This window comes from Octopus bimaculoides, chromosome 2 (genome assembly GCF_046866305.1).
Source record: "Octopus bimaculoides isolate indiv1 chromosome 2, ASM4686630v1, whole genome shotgun sequence".
NCBI classification, from domain to species: domain Eukaryota; kingdom Metazoa; phylum Mollusca; class Cephalopoda; order Octopoda; family Octopodidae; genus Octopus; species Octopus bimaculoides.
Window position 1 is genome coordinate 7,953,109 of NC_142929.1, and position 14,619 is coordinate 7,967,727.

Here is a 14,619-nt window from a genome sequence, read left to right on the forward strand (position 1 = left end):
ACTGCATCACAATTTTCTCACGCACTGTCTTCCAATCTGAAACATCTTGAGCTACTGGTCTTCATTTCACTTCCTTCCTGGCTAAATATACTTATCTCTTAGCCTCCTTTTTAGCTTTCTGATATAGCACCCTGTTACTGCTACTCTCCCTATCTTTCCAGGCCCATTTCTTTGCTCTAATGGCTCTGTCTATTTCCCTGTTCCATCACCATTTCACCTTAAGTCTGGAGGGGAGTTTGCACCAGTTGCAAATTTGGTGGCCCTCATTAAGAACCTCTAGGTATCCTCTATATTATATACTAGTATCCCCTTCTCATCAAATGCTTCACTGAATATGTCTCTAAATTTCTGACTACTCTGAGGCTACTTGAGCTTCCAGATCTTGCTTTTCCAGACTGATTTACTTCATGGACCCCCTTCTAGCCCTGAACCTGAAGTCACTAACAGCTCTTCACTTGGGAAGGATTTTGCATTAATAATTAACTACCTTTCTTGTTTTCTGGTGAGAATGTAGTCAATCTGGCTTGTGTGATCACCAGTTTTATAAGTGAACAGGTGATTGGTTGGTTTACTGACGTTAACATTACAGATCTTGAGGTCATTTGCATCACAGGACTCCAGCAGTCTAGATTCCCCCTCATTTTGAGATTTGACTCCTTAGTCCTTGTGCACATCATGGAAGCCATCCAGATGCTGCCCAATATGTCCATTGAGGTCATCAGCCATGAAGAGAATGTCATTGTCATTTGTTCACAAGATAGTCTGCAAAAGGGTCTCATAAAATTAATCTTTCTGTTTGTCTGGCAGGCCCAGTTGAGGAGTGTAAACAGAAATAATAGTTACTGTCTCACTTTGCAAAACTAGTCTAAGCTTAAGTATCCTATCACACACTTTGACCTTATTGACCCTTTTCTTAGCAAGAAGTATACCCATACCATCATCACTATTATCTAGCCAGAAGATTTTATACCTATGCTCTTTGCCTGTGAGGAACGTGGCTGAAATGCCTATCCATCTTACTCCTTGAATGTAGCTTGCATCTATGCACTTCATTCTAGCATCGTGACAATCTCACCAGATGTGCCTACGTTGAGTGTGCAATTCTAAAGGTGAGGAAGAGCACAGGAAGAACATTCTGCATCTGAAAAGGTTTGCATGGATGTTTGCCAGATATAAGTTCATATAGGTTATCTTGCATTTAATTTACAGCCATACTTTCACTTCACACATCTATCAGAAGAGGATCTGGTATGATCCATTGCTTCTACAGTGTCGGAATAGATAAAATAGTGCTGATAAATAATCTCACTTGCCATGTCTACCGGAAAAGGAGCATACGATAAACACCATTGTTTGTACAAGATAAGATAGATAGATAAATAAACTAGAGCTGATAATCAGCCCATCTTAACATATTCCTGATGCGAGAAAGTTCTTACATGTAAAATGACAGCATGAGAGGGCACAATAAAATTCTAACAAAATAGCATGAGAGGGCATAAATGTTAAATTTGATTGATCTTAAAAAACAAAGTTTAAATGGAATATTGTAAAATGTATTTTCTGGTCTAGTGCATGCAATCCTTTTATATTTGAATAAGACAGGTTTCCATACAGTTTCTGTTTACCAGGTTCCACTTATAAAGAATTTGTGAATCTGAACCTTTAACAGTAGACATCTACATTGTATCTTTGACTCCTTGATGCTTTAAGGTAGCCTTAAAAAATATTTCTCTAATGTTAACATTAATGTTGAATAAATGAATCATTAGAATTAACAAACATCTTGACATATGTTACCAACTTTTCATCGATATCAGGAATTTTATTAGTACAATATATAAAGCTAATAGTGTTTGCGATTCACTCAATTAACATTACAGATCAAAGTTTAAATCTATAAAATGCAATGATTGTCACATACTGAAATGTCTGCTTCAGATTTTAATCAACTTTTAAACAAACAGTGTTGAATTACAGTTTTTTATTCCTCTCTTTTCTTTTCCGAGAATGTAGAAGAGGTGAATAGGATATAAATGTGTAGGTTTGGAAAAGGTATATGGGTTGGAAAAAAGCATTGACCTGTATCATATTTGTTCTAACGTTTCATGTATTTCATGTTTGATTTATCAATATATAATGACTCCTGCACCATAAAATTAAAGCTTTAAAAAACATAATCCTACTAAAATTGCTATTGTACATAGAAGCAGGAATGATAGTCTCATACTAATTATTTTATAACACTTAAATTTGTCACTCTGCATTCTGAGTTTCCACTTTGATGGAATCAAATTAGTCTTTATTCTATTATTCTTCTGTGATTCATAGAATAAATAGGTATCAAGTTGTTAGATCAGGTAATGAAAGTCACGGAGAGGGTCATAGCCCAACTAATTAGGGAGAGAGTCAGTTTAGATGAGATGCAGTTTGGGTTCATGCCAGGGAAAAGCACCACTAATGCTATATTTCTGGTAAGACAGCTTCAGGAGAAATACCTAGCCAAGGATAAACCTCTGTACCTGGCTTTCGTTGACATGGAGAAAGCCTTTGACAGGGTCCCCTGCTCCCTTATCTGGTGGTCAATGACGAAACTAGGGATAAATGAATGGTTAGTGAGAGCTGTGCGAGCCATGTACAGAGACGCTGTCAGTAAGGAGAGGGTTGGCAATGAGTACAGTGAAAAATTCCGGGTAGAGGTAGGCATCCACCAAAGTTCAATCCTCAGCCCCCTCCTATTTATCATAGTCCTCCAAGCAATAACAGAGGAATTCAAGACAGGATGCCCCTGGGAGCTCCTTTATGCTGATGACCTTGCATTAATTGCTGAGTCACTATCAGAACTAGAGAGGTTTCAGGTATGGAAGCAAGGACTAGAATCAAAGGGCCTTAGAGTCAACCTAGCTAAAACCAAAGTCCTAATAAGTAGGAAGGTAGACAAAACACAAACTCCTGCTCGGTCTGTAGATAAGGCGTAGGTAGAAACTCTATAAGATATACCCAGTGTAAACTATGGATACATAAGAGGTGCAGCAATATCACAGGAAGGCTAACTAGGAAGTTAGTTTTCGTTTGTAGCAGATGTTCAGGTGCAATAAACACTGAAAATGAGCAGAAAACAACCTTTGCCACATTCCAAGGAGAAAAACTAGAAGTAGTTGATAGCTTCCGTTATCTAGGTGACCAAATTAGTAGCGGGAGAGGGTGACCAAATTAGTAGCGCTGAAAGTGTAGCTGCTAGAATAAGAATAGCCTGGGCAAAGTTCAGAGAGCTCTTACCTCTGCTGGTGACAAAGGGCCTCTCACTCAGAGTAAAAGGCAGACTGTATGACGTGTATGAACAGCCATGCTACATGGCAGTGAAATATGGGCCTTAACTGCTAAGGACATGCGTAAGCTCGCAAGAAACAAAGCCAATATTCACCGATGGAGGTGTAATGTTAGTGTGCATCTTCGTTTAGCGTCCACTTTCCATACTAGCATGGGTTGGACGATTTGACTGAGGATTGGTGAACCGGATGGCTGCACCAGGCTCCAATCTGATCTGGCAGAATTTCTACAGCTGGATGCCCTTCCTAACACCAATCACTCTGAGAGTTTAGTGGGTACTTTTACATGCCACTAGCACGAGGGCCAGTGAGGCCGTACTGGCAACGGCCACGCTCAAAATGGTGTTTTTTACATGCCACCTGCAACTGGATGCCCTTCCTAACACCAACCACTCCATGAGTGTAGTGGGTGCTTTTACATGCCACTGGCACGTGAGCCAGTCACGCATTACTGGCAACGGCCACGCTCAAATGGTGTTATTTACGTGCCACTAGCACAGAAGCCAGACAGCTGCTCTGGCAATGATCACGCTTGGATGGTGCTGTTAGTGCTCCACAGGCACAGGTGCTGGTCATCGAATATGCTTCAATTACGATTTCGATTTCACTTGCCCCAACAGGTATCCACAAGCAGAGTTTAGTGTCCAATGAAGGAGAGGTTGGCAGGGGTGCCAGTTTGTTTCGAATTTGGTTCGATTTCGATTTCAATTCACTTGTCTCAACAGGTCTTCGCAAGTTTAGTGTCCAATGAAGTAAAGATATGAATAAGTATGCTGGCAACACTTCTGGCAGAGGCCACAGATTATGCTCTCACTTGGCTTGCCGGCTCTTCTCACGTACTGCATATTTCCAAAGGTCCCAGTCACTAGTCATTGCCTCAGTGAGGCCTAAAGTTTGAAGGTCATGCTTCACCACCTCATCCCAGGTCTCCCTGGGCCTACCTCTTGCACAGGTTCCCTCAACCGCTAGGGTGTGGCACTTTTTCACACAGCTATCCTCATCCATTCTTTCCACGTGACCATACAACCGCAATCATCTCTCTTGCACGCCACAACTGATGCTTCTTAAGTCTAATTTTTCTCTGAAGGTACTTACACTCTGTTGAGTATGCACACTGACATTACACATCCATCGGAGCATACTGGCTTCGTTTTTTGTCAGCTTAGGCATGTCCTCAGCAGTCAAGACCCATGTTTCACTGCCATGTAGCATGGCAGTTTGTACACATGCGTCATACAGTCTAGTCTGCCTTTTACTCTGACTGAGAAGCCCCTTGTCACCAGCAGAGGTAAGAGCTCTCTGAACATTGCCCAGTCTATTCTTATTCTAGCAGCTACACTTTTAGCGCACCCTTTCCCGCTACTAACTTGGTCACCTAGATAGCAGAAGCTATCAACTACTTCTAGTTTTTCTCCTTGGAATGTAGCAAAGGTTGTTGTCTGCACATTTTCAGTGTTTATTGCTCCTGAGCATCTGCCACATACAAAAACTATCTTGCTAGTAAGCCTTCTTTTGAAATTGCTGCACCTCTTATGTGTCCATAACTCACATTGGGTACAACTTATAGAGTTTCTCCCTATGCCTTTTCTACAGATCGAGCAGCGCTATCTACCTGAAGGGGTTTGTGTTTTGTCTACCTTCCTACTTATTAGGACTTTGGTTTTAGCTAGGTTGACTCTAAGGCCCTTCGATTCTAGTCCTTGCTTCCACACCTGAAACTTCTCCTCTAGTTCTGACAGTGACTCAGCAATTAGTGCCAGGTCATCAGCATAGAGGAGCTCTGAAGGGCATCCTGTCTTGAATTCCTCTGTTATTGCCTGGAGGGCTATGATAAATAGGAGGGGGCTGAGGACTGACCCTTGGTGGACGCCCTACCTCTACCCAGAATTCTTCACTGTACTCGTTGCCAACCCTCTCCTTACAGTGTCCATGTACATGGCACGCACAGCTCTTACTAACCATTCATTTATCCCTAATTTCGTCATTGACCACTAGATAAGGGAGTGGGGTACCCTGTCAAAGGCTTTCTCCATGTCAACGAAAGCCAGGTACAGAGGTTTATCCTTGGCTAAGTATTTCCCCTGCAGCTGTCTTACCAGAAATATAGCATCAGTGGTGCTTTTCCCTGGCATGAACCCAAGCTGCATCTCATCTAAACTGACTCTCTCCTTAATTAGTTGGGCTATGACCCTCTCCGTGACCTTCATTACCTGGTCCAACAACTTGATGCCTCTGTAATTGTTTGTGTCTAAAGCATCACCTTTACCTTTGTAGCAGTTGACTATGGTGCTGCTACACCAGTCATTGAGTATAACTCCTTCATGTATCACCTGGTTAACAATACGGATGACTAGGCTATAACCGACACTGCCAGATATTTTTAGTATCTCTGCAGTGATTCCTGATGGGCCGGGGGCCTTCCCTGTATTCATACTCTTAATTGCTTTATCTACCATGGTACTGTCAACTCGGATAGCTGGCCCCTCTGTTGGATCGACATGCGGCAAGCTCTGTTTCTCCCATTCATTCTCTTTATTAAGCAACTTTTCATAGTGGCGTCTCCAAACATCTCTCTTTGCAGCCTCGTTTAGTGCAAGCATACCATCATCCATGCGAACACATTTCTCTCCTACGACATCACGATTCTCTCTCACACACAGTCTTGCAACATGAAATACTTCAAGTCTTTGGTCCTCACGGCACAGAACATTGGCATTCTTTTTCTTATCTGCTTCCCCTCTGGCTAAATAAACCTGTCTCCTAGCTTCCCTTCTGGCAGTCTGATATAATTCCCTGCTACCTCCGTTCTTCCAGTCCTTTGAAGCCTGTTTCTTTTGTCTAATAGCCCTGTCAACCACATTGTTCCACCACCACGTTACTTTGGGTCGAGAGGGGACTTTGCACCATCCATAAATCTGGTCAGTGGCTCTCTGCAGGTTGTCCCGTAGAAACCTCCAATTGTCTTCCACATTATGTGATGCTATATCCCCTTCTATTTCGTCGAAAGCTTTGAGTAACACATCTCTAAATCTCTGTCCATTTGCAGGATCTTTAAGCTTCCAGACACTTCTCCAAGCTGGTCTAGTTCTGGGCATCCATTTAGCTTTGATCCCAAATTGCTAACTACATTAGAATTAATTATAAATTATTTAAACATATTTAAAAAAATATACATATACTTTACCTGTTATTAGTCTGTGGGGAAAGAAGATAATATTAATCAACGCTACACGTGTTTCAACACTGGTGGTTTGTTTTACCAGGCCATACCTAATACGTAAATCCACCAGTGTATGTGTTTGTGCCCCCAACATCGCTTGACAACCGATGCTGGTGTGTTCATGTCCCCGTAACTTAGTGGTCTGGCAAAAGAGACCGATACAATAAGTACTAGGCTTCCAAAGAATAAGTCCTGGGGTCGAGTTGCTCAAATAAAGGCGGTGCTCCAGCATGGACACAGTCAAAAGACTGAAACAAGTAAAAGAGTAAAAAGTAAAAAATTATATATATAGAAAATGCTAATCATAAAGAAACCCTCATCGACTATTTTAAAAGCACAAAATAAACCGCCTATCTATATAAACTTAACGGGAATTAATAAATAATAAAGTTTATATAGATACGCGGTTTATTTTGTGCTTTTAAAATAGTCGATGAGGGTTTTTTTATGATTAGCATTTTCTATATATATTGATATTCTATTTTTAGGTGTTTAATTTTATTTTATTTAATTTTTATGAATGTTTTAAAATGTTATAATTTTCTAATTTTTAAAATCTTTAAAATTTTGTAAAAATATATTAGGAAGTTATATACATATATTTTTATTTTTATTCTTATTTTTAATGAATATACCTTAGAGTTTGTAGGATTAGTAAAAAGAGGAAAAAAACCTGAAGATGCACTGGTGGATTTATGTATTAGGTATAGCCTGGTAAAACAAACCACTAGGGCAGAAACACGTGTAGCGTTGATTAATATTATCTTCTTTCCCCACAAACTAATAACAGGTAAGGTATATATATATATATATATTTTAAAAATATGTTTAAATAATTTATAATTAAATCTATTATACTAGTGGTATGTTATAGTAGGTTATAAAATGCTTATATTATTAGATTAGTATTTTGGATATAATTTTTTATGTGTTCTCCAGTAAATAAGGTTGTCCTGAAATTGAAGTTGTGGTCCTATTGGTAAAATCCCAAATTTGTAATGATATATGAAATATTAAAACGAGTAATTACTAATTCAGGCAAAATACTTCATAAGCTCTCTATTGGCACACAGAGCTAACAATATTGTTTAGATTGTTCTTATTTCTAGGTGTGAGGTTATATCTCATTACCATTCTATATTGTAAATCTGTGGTTGCACTCCAGTCAAACTGGTTTTTACAGTTATATATGACAAAGTATAAATAATGGTTGTTATCTATTTTTCCTTTATTAAAGTAGATTAGGCTTACAGCTGTTTCCAGTAGTCATTATAGGTATGTTACTGATAGGTTTACTCAGTTGGTCTATTGATCGGCTGAGAATAATTGAACAACCTAAAAACTAATACTACTTTTGTCATGGCTCTGACGAAAGTAGCATTAATTTTCTTAGGTTGTTCAATCTTTCTCAACTGATCAATAGACCAATTAAGTTAATCTATCAGTAACATACCTATAATGACTATTGGAAACAGCTGTAAGCCTAATTTACTCTAATAAAGGAAAAATATGTAACGACCATTATTTATACCTTGTCTCATGTATGTGTGTGTATATCATCATCATCTAACATCTGCCTTCCATGCTGGCACACACACACACACACACACACACACACACACACACACACACACACACACACACACACACATACTTTATTTAAAAGTAGCAGAAATATAACAAAAAACTTACTCTGAGTTTCATGTTCCTGTTCATCGGACAGTTTCTAACAAAACTGTCCGATGAACGGGAATGTGAAACTCCGAGTAACAGTTTTTCATTATATTTCTGCTGCTTTTAAATAAAGCATATTACTCTACCTCTGGTATTTGAGTACTCTTTTTTCCACCTTGTTGCACATTTATGTGCTTACTCCGGTATATATATATATATATATATATATATATATATGATAGAAATTAGGTAGTAGTAGCCAACAAGGCTACTTCCAAGAAAATGCAAATAATGAGTGGTGTCCCACAGAGCACTGTCTTGGGGCCACAGCTATTGATAGTGGCCCTCTCAGACATGCCCTCAGCTATTGAGATAATCACCTGTGATAGCTATGCAGACAATACAACATTTTCTTAGAAAACGCAGAACCCAGATGTTGTGCACCTGTAACAGGAGTTGGACATGATATACAGGTGGGCTGAGGACAGTAATATACTTGAAAATTCCAAGCTCTGTGCTACTATAACTCTCCAGCCTTCACATGTCCTCTGCATTTAGTGCCTACATCTCAATACCATGAAGCATAGCTATACTTATAGAAGCATTTAAATCCTGCTACTTATTTTGTTGAATTCTTTTGTTGAATCACTAAGTTACTGGGGTATAACCAAACCAACATATACAGCAGAATGTTTTTAGTGTAGCACAAAAGACAGTGCAGCAACTGGTGTGGTTGCAAACAAAACTAAACTATGTACACCTACACCACGAGACCACCACAAATAATAGACTTAGGATGGTCAACTTTGCTGTCATGTGGACCATCACACCAGTTCTGATAAATATCAGAGGCCTTCCATAAAACAACAGCAAACACAAAACTGCATACCTGAGGAATCTTTCTGCATGCAATCAAGCAATGCCATGGAGCATAGCAATGCTTACATAAGCACCATATAAAATACCTTTCACTCTGAATGATAGGCCTTTTGTTCTCAAGAGAGATAATTACTCTCTGAACCTTCTCCATTCTACTCTCATTCTAGTTGCTATAGTATAGTACCTATTCTAAAATCAGTACACCATGTCCCTGCGTTTTGTAAGAGGTGAGTAAAAAGTTTGGCAATAGAAAGGGTATCCAGCTGGAAAATATTGTCAGAAAAAATGTCTGGCTCTTTTCTACATGTATATTTTTCAAGAAGGAAAATGCTTGTATTCAGTTGGTAAGAGAATGGACATTTTAGTTTTATGATAAATAAAACATTTTTTTATTTTTGTAGTCTTGCAGCAATTCCAGGTGGTCATAGAAAATTGATAATGAACTGTCTTTCTACTTTAGTAAATTAACACAAAGGATTGAGCTAACAAAGGAGACTCTGCACATGTTCCACCTTCAAGCCATATCAGCCAAATCCCCCCAAATCACAGTATTATAGTGGCTTGAAGTAAAGGATACTTTGGATAATATAGACACTCCTTAGAAAAATAGAATGGTCAAGGTTGAAATGTCTTTAATCACAGACCTGCTCAATCAGAGATATCCTGGTACTAAACAACAACAACAATGAAACAAAAGATTGAACTGCTCAATCAGGGCAACTTAAAAAGGTGCAATAAGAAAACAAGTTTTTTCTGATAGTTTGATATAATTTATTTTCAATTAATAATATAATTTGTATCCTGAATTTTTGATATGGTTATTGAAATATTTCAGAGTAGATGTTTGAAATACTACTATTCATATTTCAAACCTTTAACAAAATTTTTTTCATTATTTTTTCCATTATGTATTTTAAATTGCTATTTCCCACTATATTTTGGACAGACAAATCTTTTTCCTAATTAGAAGGCCATTAGTACTTTTGTGATCTTATCTACATTTAGTACAGTCACAACTGCATATTTCTGGATAATACATGACAGTTTCTATGTTATCTGGTGGACAGAGAACTGTAACTTGTCTGAGTTTTATTGCTTTCGCTTGACAGCATTCACATTTATTATTGAACATATCATCAGTGACTATATCTGGTTTATAACTCATCAACATTACTCCAGATGTACTTTCAGCACAATGCCCTGAACACTGAGTTACCTTCACCTTTTGAATTGCAGTACAGGTTCCATTTGAAAGGTACTGGTAATCAACTTTCACTTGGCATTTGTTTTCTGGAAGAAAAGGAACAGAATTTATTATGAACATAAAAAAAAAACTTCTTGTCATTATTTCAGATATAAAAATGTTGCAAGATTATATTGCAAAACAAATATATAAACGGAATATATTTTTATGACTTAGATATGTATATCTTATAAAAATATTCTCCTCTTATTTATGTGGGTATAATTTATTTTGTGTGCACAGTAGGACATGTGACTATTACTGTATGAGTTATCATTATCCTGTCAGTTTCCAGTATAGCAGTTAGTTGACCACTGTACTTAGCAGTATTGCTAGTTATGATATACAGAGGATATATCAAGGAAAATTAAGATAAACACCAATATAAATATTTGGTTCCTACGTCCATTTCACCATTGCAGTTATTTGGAACTCAGTATTGGATGTTCCAAGTGTATTCGGATGCCTAGCTGCAGCGGATCATCAGGAGAAGACTTTATCGTATTCTGTTTCAGAGATCTAATATCTGAAGTCAGACGCATGATGAGGTAATTTATAAGTATTTAGCAACGGGAAGAGAAAGAAAGCAAGTGTTGGAGAGAAAGTGAAAGAAGACAGAATAACACAGTAATAAACAAGATAAAATTTACCAGTATATTAGTAAATAAATAAAATATAAAAATACATACATGCATGCATACATAATGTAGACACACACACACACACACACACACACAACATTTGCGTAGGCCTCTACTTCAGAGTGAAAGGCAAACTGGATGATGTCTGTATGCAAACAACCATACTATATGGCATTGAAACATGGGCTATAACTGCTGAAGACATGCGTAGGCTTGAAAGAAATAAGCTAGTGTGCTTCACTGGATGTACAATATCAGTGTGCATGTACAACAGAGTGTAAGTGTTTTGAGAGAAAAGTTGGGCATAAGAGGCATCAGATGTGGTGTGCAAGAGAGACAACTGTGTTGGTATGGTCATGTGATGCATATGGAGGAAGGTAGCTGTGTGAAGAAGTGCTGATCTCCAACGGTAGAGGGAACCTGTGGAAGAGGCAGACCCAGGGAGATTCAAGAAAACATGGGATGAGGTGATGAAGCATGATCTTTGAACATTAGACCTCATGGAGACAATGATAAGTGAACTGGGACCTTCGCGATATACCGTGATTGAGAAGACCCGTCAAGCCAAATGAGATCATAGTCGAGGCCGATACTGGTGTCATGTAACTGGAACCCTTGTTGGTGGCACGTAAAAAGCACCCATTACACTCTTGGAGTGGTTGGTGTTAGGAAGGGTGTTCAGCCTTAGAAACCATGCCAAATCACAGTGGAACCTGGTGTAGCCCTGCAGCTTACCAGTTTCAATCAAACAGTCTAACCTATGCCAGCATGAAAAGCAGATGTTAAATGGTGATGGTGAAGATGATTTCAAGTGAAGATCAATACGAAAGTAACTGAAAATAAATTTTAAAAAATATATGCATTCAGACGGATAGGTAAGGGAGAAAAACATAAAAAAAAAGAAAAAAAGCAGGAAGTGTGCAGAAGGAGTTAAAAGGAGTATATTGTGATGATCAGTATTTTAATTCTGTTCTTGAGGATGACATGTGGAGTTGGAAAAGTGTAAGTGGATTGTAACTCTATGCTAAGTTGGTAATACCTAGCAGATAAATGAAAAGACAAGCAGCATAGGAGTTAAAGGTGACTAAATATAAACACATAATTTAGAACAGATGTCTAAGTTCACCAGGACACTGATACAGGCATATGCTCACAATGTACAACCACACATACACACAAAACCCAGTCATTCCCATCTCACTCATTATCCTGTATTGACCCTCCTCCAGGGAGGTTTCTGAGTTAAGGTGGCATGAAGTTGGTTGGGTTTGTGCTGCATCAATCCATGCAGTGCCAGTAGAAAACCAAAGGAGGAGCGGGAGAGAGAAAGGAGACAACACATCTACAGACCAGAGGTTGATGGGTGTATACTTATATAAGTTTATTAATACATATACAGGAGGAAAACTTGCAGTTTGATCCACTAAACTTATCCAACATTTCCTAAGTCCATGTATTTTGCTTAATTTCTCAATAAAATTGGATCTAAATAAATTGATAATGGAGTCAAAAAGATTTTTACCTGATTTCAGTTTGCACACTGGACAGCATGGGTTAATTTCTGGGAAAAATAGCTCTTCATCCTAGATAAAAGGAATGAAAAGAATGATTTCTATAATTTTGTTGCTTTGAATATATTTATTTTGCAAGGAAATTGATAGTATTCATTCGTTGTATGTTATAAGCATATGATGTGATTGTTGGTTATTAGAATGGAGTAAGTTGTGCAGAAAATAACAGTAATAAACTTTTAGAGAAACTGAAATAGGATATCCAAATGGGTGACATGTCTGAGTGTAAGCTTGATTCCATTTACTTCAAACTAACTCTCATTGTGTTACATTAATGATTGATATAGACACCTGGTTCTCTCTGTCTCTTTCTCTCTCTTAATTTTTAGATCCTCCAGTGTTGTCAATATGGTGGGCAATGAGCCTTTTCTAAACATCCTGATTGTTTGCTTTCTTCTTAGTTCCACTTGGGCTGATTTTCATTGCTATCATGTCCCAGAATATATTGTCATATTTCCCTTAGTCTTCCACTCAGTCTTTTACCGTCTTCCAGTGTCTACTCCATCACAATGGTACCATATCTTTTATGTGGCTAGTTGGTGTTAGTGATGATACTGCTTGTATCAGACATAGTAGTAGCAGTGGGGATCATGCTATCATTATTTAAATTTTGGAAACATCTGATGCATAAATTAAAATATTCTCCAATACACATTTAAATATCAGAATATTAAACATAAACATTTTTGTTTAAGAGATTTGGTGATGTTTAGGAATATTTTCTTGTTCAACTTTATTAAAGAACTTTACCAAACTATTTTATGATTCAGTTAATATGGCTTAACAAATAACAGTCACAGATCAGCTATGTACAGTAATGAAACTTAAATTATCTTTGAACTTTTCCTTTAATTACTAATAATGAATCTCAGCCACTTATATCCATTTAAGTTTTAGTAACCTAATCTATTAGTAATAATGGGGTACAAGTCAGCCCTGATTGAGCAGGTTTATGATCACAGGTATTCTCACCATGATCATCCTGTTTTTTTTTTAATTAGAATGTATCTTAGATGACATTCAATGTATCTTCACTATTTTTTTTTTTTATAAAGCAGTAGGGTGTGATATGAGAGAGAGATTTGGCTACTATTTCTCACAAATTGAATGGGCCATTTAAAATGCTTGTAGTTAGTTTGTTAATATTCTTACATTTCATTTAAAATTCTGAAGTCATTGAATTAATATTTTGTAAAACATAAATCACTATTTTTGGGACCAAACATTGTAATGCATTTTTCCTATAACTATAGCTCATTGGTTTAACTTAGAAAATTTATTAGCTTTAATGACTAAACACTGTTGTTTTGCAAGACAGGAGTTTTGAAATACATACTTCTTGTTAGCAGGTTAGTGTTGGAAATGTGCTTCTAAAAATTAATCAGTGGAAAATTCATGCAATATCAAAGACTGTATTGTTGTGAACTTTGTGGACAACTGAAAGTGGAATAAATCCTTTCTGCTGTAGGTCTGAAAATTTGGTGAGAGGGCTACTCAATTACATTGACCCCAGTGCTCATACTTACTTTATTGATCCTGAAAGGATGCAAAGCAAAGTTGATCTTGGTGGAATTTGAACTCAGAACATATAAAATATCTAATTGAGTTCATTCTTTTGAATGCAAACTGAATCACTGTAAACAAATACACTTTTTAAAACAATTGTGCAGATATTCAGTGATTTGAGGTATTACTGCTGTTGCAATGGCTGAGTGTCAATTTAACAATGACGTTGTCATTCTCAATCTTCAGTTTCACTATATCACTGACCAATACAAGAAAGAAAAATCCAAAAAGAAGCTATATATGACTGAAGAACTGTACTGTTGCTGTCTGGGGACTGAATTTGGCAATGTTCTTTTGCTGGTATATTCAACTTCAAACTGTTGCTCACTATTGTAGGTAACTCTTTACCACAACTTCCAGTCTGCCGCAAATTGCAGGAAGATCACAAACACTGAGATACATTTCAGTTTGACTTTGCATTGTTTCTTAGAACCACTATGGTGATAAAAACCCTCTGTTAGAGTTAGGATTACTATTTGCCAATATAGAGCACTAT